Here is a 6,000-nt window from a genome sequence, read left to right on the forward strand (position 1 = left end):
GAGATCAGCCTAACTTTGTTATGACTGATCCAACACCATTGGGTTGTGGAAATGCTGCCAGCACTGCTTCAGCTGATTTAGTAAGTAATAGTGTTACATACTAGGGGAAGCTGAAATAGTCCCAGAATATTGGTACTTGTAAATGACATCATTTTTGAAGCTCAGTTCTACATAATTGATACCAGTTTCAGTTCCTCTTGGACTCGTCTCTGGGTCCGACACTGTCCAAACAACGTTTTGTTGTCCTGAACAGAAATTAGTTCATCGAGGTCTTTGTGCAGCACCTGCACCATGTGACACACACACTGATGGTTCACCTGGTAAAGCGCACACTGAAAAAAGAACTGAAATTCAGTCCAGTTTGAATCCAGCTCCTGCCATTTTCTCTCAGTGTCCTTCACCTAAGGAAAAGGCAACAGTGCCCAAAACATGATGAATGCAGTGATGCATGAAGCAAGATTATTGTTGTTCATTTAACCACTTTTTTTTTTACAAAGTGTTGCATGACTCAAGCCTCTTTTTGTTCTGCTTCAGTATCTGTAGTCACAGTTAGGTTGATCCCCAGGTTAACTATTGTGTAAACTCCATCAGTTGGGAATCAAACACAGGTATCACGGACTGCAACTGCTAACCTTTGATTATGTTAATGATGCATAAACCCATATAGTATATCATGACACTGCACCCCCCCTTGTCTCCCCTGTGGTTGATATGCACAGGAGCTTCTCTCCCTCTGGACTTCATCAGATGATGCAGACGCCTGCGAACAAACCTTTACTTTACCTTTAAGTTACTGCGAGCAAGTAACTCAAGCCTTTCATCAGCTGCTTCCTCACTAGTGAAATGAAAAACAAAAAAAAGGAAAAAAAAAATCCAGAGGAGAATTCTTATTAAATTCATAGAAATGTCTCTTTTTTATTTATTTACTGAGTGCACTGAGTACAAAGCAGTTCGGACAGCAGACAGTTTAAAGTCAGCGTGCCGTTCACTGACAACACTGTGCTGGGTAAACTGCAGAAAACAATGAAAATGAGCAATAAATAATAAAAGCTGAAGTCTGTTGTCAAATTTTCATTTCCAATGGGGAAGCAATTTGAATAAAGAGGCGGGTTGAATGTTAATAACGGAGGGAATCTGAGCCGGCCACTGCTGCTCCACTCCTTGGGCCTGTTCAACTGATGACCCATCGACAAATGAAAGCCTGTCTTCTTGACGTGGAGCGAGGTTTTGGAGAGTGGACCTCTGTGTATATGATGCACATCACTGCTCCTGCTCGATTTTTATCTCCACAGCGGCCTCCATTTTTAACCTTCTCACTTTCTTAGAAGAGGCGGACACTCCTGAGGGTTGAGCTTTTCAATCTACGCAGATAATTTTACTTCCTTCCTCCACGCCTTGCTGCTCATTTTCTATCGGCATCACTAGTACTACATGCTTACACGATTCAAAATTACCTAAATACCATGAGGATTCCTGCTCATCCCTAATGTAACATGTGGGCTTTGGCTCCTCCACGGCTCACTGGAATGATAATCAAATTTAACACGCCACTCATTCAAGGTTGGTGTCAAGTGTCATGAATAACCGTGCACTCACCTGAATGAAGAGAGTTGATTAACGCCTCTGTGCTCAGACCAAACCCCGGCAATCAGGAACAGGAGCCCGGGCGGGCGGGTAGAGGAGGGAGCGGCGACTCTCTCTCTGCTGCTGCTGCTTCTTCCTGGTGCAGGATAATTACCAGCGGCCTGCTCCCTGATTAGTGATCTGATGAGACTGCAGCGCCACAAGCAGAAACAGCATCACCACCCACCTGATTATAAACGACATGGCAGACCTCTGTTGTCAGTTTGTATCCATCATAATTGCTGTGGAAAATGGATCGGGAATGGATGTGTGGCTTTAACGGAGGCAAAACACTATGTCAAGTTTAAAAAAACAAGCAAAGCAAGTGAATCTAACATGAGCAGGAAATGTAACAAACATTCAAGAGGCACTGCCTGGGTAAATATGATTCATGGTTGTGTGCAGACTCTGCAGAGCTGTGTGTTTTTCTCTCTGATATGTTGCAGTGTTTCGGGCGTTTGTAGTTAACAGGGCGCACAGCACAAGCACACGTTGCCTCCTACTTCACTGCTTCAAGGAGGATTTCATGGGATTTGGTCGACAAGAACATGAGAAGAACAAAAGCAACAATGGCGACAACGTGTTTGTCTGACATCTGATATATTTCTCTGAGCCATAGATCTTCATTGTTTTCCCAAAAAACTATTAAAAACACATCACTGTTGCACTGGGAGACATGTTCCTTCATTATATACTGACACACACACACAATGTAATGTATTTTTGTCTCAATCCCACATGCAGCACCCTGGTGTGAATGCTCACTGAAGACTCTGCATCCTAACACAGATGGAGCAGATGTATTTGAGTAGCATTTGTCATGAACTATAGAGTGCATTCACTTTATTGAAGAACATTACAGTTTGTATTTCAGCTCTAAATAAGGGAATAGATCGGTACATACACAGTTGGTGTTGCTATAATTACCCTTGAGGTGCTGTAGTGTTTTTGCCTTCTATGTGTATGTGTGCTTATTTTTATGAAATGATCTTATTTATTATAATTTTATTGTATTTATTTATTTCATTTTTTTCTTTCTCTCTTTTCTGTGTATATCCCTATTTGGTGTGCACCACCAGCATGTGTACTACCTTTGTGAGCAGGTGTGTCGTGTGTGTGTGTGTGCGCATCTGTGTAGAAGATGTGATATGTGTGTGGACATATTGATTCATTTATCTTTTGACTCACTGGTGGTTGTAGATGAAATGTTAACGTTCTTGTGGTTGTATATACTTTGAAAATAAAGAAATATATTTTGGTATATATAGATTCGCTTCACCTATTCTGACAGCTGTATGTTTTTTAGATTAATTTCCTTTTTGTAGTTGTGTAAAATCAATTATTTTTTAGTTAGAGCTCACTTGTGGTCTTCCCTGCTTTGACCACCTCTGAGACAATGAGAACAGGTGACAACTTTTCATTATGGGGAAGAAAAATGCAGCAACCCTGAAATTATCCCTACAAACATTCATCATGAAAAAATGCACTTCATGTTTTCACAAACACAGTCTCTCCTTTGGCTGAACAGCTCAGCAGGTAGCTGTCTAACTTCTAACTAGGGTCTTGTTTGGAAACGGAGCAGATTCAGTGTGAACGATGCCAAAAAATTAGCAGGAGGTCGGTTTGTTAGAGTGAGATGCATCAAGCTGTGAGTGAAAACTGACAGTTTTTAAATTCCTCTCACTTCATACTGACCACTGAAGAATCGTCTATTTCAAAACAAAGTCTTTTACTCACATTTCTCACTCCTAATTGCAGCCACAAGAAGTTTGTTTTGTACTTTGTGTTTGTGTTGTGGAGTTGTACCAAGAGAATGAAATGATATAAAATATAATAAGCACAATTGTTTGACCATGATCCACTTTGTGAGCTTGTCTCTAAAGACTGGTGAAATGTCCAGGACATTGGCTTTGCAAAGGAAAACAATAAAACTACATAAGGAGGAGGATGTTCTGTTGGTAAAGAGCAGAGTTCCTCTCCGTCTGCCTCCACAATAAGTTTTAATATTCCTCCTGATACATATCAATTATCACCACAGAGCCACCTTGAGGCCTCAGCGTTAGATAATACATTGATTTCTCTTGGACATTTTTCAGCATCACCTTTTTTTTTTGTCTCTGATCATCAAGGCAGATTTGTGTGTTTGTGTGGAGGGAGGTGAAGGGCTGAGGTTAGAAGCAGTGGCTGTTTTTTGACACAGCAGCATCTACAGCAACGTGGACTATTAATTAAGAACACTGCTACGTCTCGCCAGCGTTCAACCCTCCAGTGATCCGATAAGAGTACGGACATAGATCACTGGGCTTTGCTGCTCCGCTGATTACATCTTCAGCAGGATTATGCAGAAGAAAGTCTATAAATAAAAGCGAGGTGGCGGACACAAAGTCTCTAAACACCTCATGTTTTATTGATATTCTCCACGAAAACAGTGGGGAGTTCATCCCACAGATCACTCACTGCTTCAGTTCATCTCTCAGGGTGTCAGCGGGACCTCCACCTCCTGAGCATCGAAGTGTCATGATGGATGATGGAAACGAGATGTTTTGCAACAACGAGCAGTGCGATCGCTGCTTGGTTGATTTTTTAAGCCTGTGATACATGCAAGAGGTCGAATGGGTTCACCTTGTGTCTCAAAGCTGCTGTGAAGTCTTAAGGATGGTGACTACGCTTCAGAAAACTTCAGCAGGGAAGGTCACGTGTACGGTGGCCCTGGGAGCTCAACTCAAACACACACTCACTGTCAGAATTAAGCCACACAAAAAAGAAAGAAGAAAAGTGAACTACTAGATAGTTCAGTGTCACTTCTTCTGCTGCTCATGTGTCAAACTGATGAAGATGTCGTCTGAATCTGCAGCTCGTTTGTGTATTTGCATATGTTGTCATAAGTTGCACTGTGTTGAGCTTTCAGGGCCACCGTACACATCAGACGTGAACAACTTTGTAACACTCGACATCATATTTACTCATGAACAGGAGACTGAAAATTGTGTCAGCGAAGCAGTTGATGGTGTCAATGACTGTTCCTCTGGGAAACACAACAATAAGCTGAGTCATATCAGCTGAGTCTGTGTGTGTGTCAGAGGTGTTATGGTGAATTACTGTTATATTGTACTGCAGCTTTGTATGTCTGTCATTAAGATTTCAACATAATTATATAAATATAAGGCTGAACACAGGCTAACAACAGTTTAATCAGGGATAACCAGGGATAGACGGCCAACCGGCTCTACCACCTGAGCCATGAGCCCCCCCAGGAGTTCAGGGCATGAATCCCACCCGATGATAAACCTGCATTTTTAATACTTGAATATTCACTGCAGTTCACAAAAAAGGGGTCAATTAATTCGGTTGATTTAAAATTTTGTTTTAAATCTTTATGTTTATGAGGTTTACAACACGTGCCTTGAAGTCATAGTTTGTGTTTAACCTGATGACAGATATGAATATTTGATCATTACCAGCTGTAAGATTTAGACCGCACTCGGTCCATTTAATGATTTATAACGACATTACGTTGGAGACATTTTGATCAAAGCTCTTGCTCTTGCATTATGTTCAAGTAAAGGTTTTTAAAAATGCAAAAACAAAACAAAAAATTAACAATTCTAGTGGGTCAGAGACCGACATTATTAGGCTACACCATGAATACAAGTGTGTAAGGGTACAAAAAGAATCGTTTTTGCAGTATCATAAGCATTGAAATATCCCATAATGACAAAGTTTTCAACATTTATTCCTGCCTCTTCTGATTTAGGCAGCTGTCAGAAGACGGCTCTGATGGCATTAAATAAATATATAGGTCGATGAGTTTGTTTGGCTCAATTGTTCAGACTTGAAGGCACTGCTGTAGAGGGAGACCGGCCCAGGTGGAGCCGGAGAATACGTTTAATTTCACCATCAGGCAGATTGAAGCGCAGCCACAATAGATGCTGCTGCTGCTGCTGCTGCTGCTGCTCCTTCCCTCTGGATGCAGGTAAGAAGGTCACATCAATATGTATGCAGAAATGTACCAATTGAAGATTTCCTTGCTCACCAGCACACACGCATGTTATAAACTGATTGAGATGGCAAAGGAATGAGAAAATATTAGCTGTGCACAGTGTACCGTTCTGCCCCTAAACCCATGAAATTTGAACACAATGTGAATGATTTTTATCAAATAATTGGAAAACAATAAGAATATTGCACACTTTCTCTGTAACCTGAAGATGCTGTTTAAAAAGTTAACTGTAGTTATGTGGAGAGATTTCCATTGCATAAAACTTATGTCTGGCTCTGATGCTTTCTTTTAATTAAAAATCACGTATTGTCAGACTGAAATGTTAATATTTTTCATTTAGAAACATTTCTAGCTCATGAGTGAGAAATTTAAATTCA

Source organism: Trachurus japonicus, chromosome 4 (assembly GCF_045865225.1).
Source record: "Trachurus japonicus isolate A0001 chromosome 4, Traja_1.0".
Taxonomy (NCBI): Eukaryota; Metazoa; Chordata; class Actinopteri; order Carangiformes; family Carangidae; genus Trachurus; species Trachurus japonicus.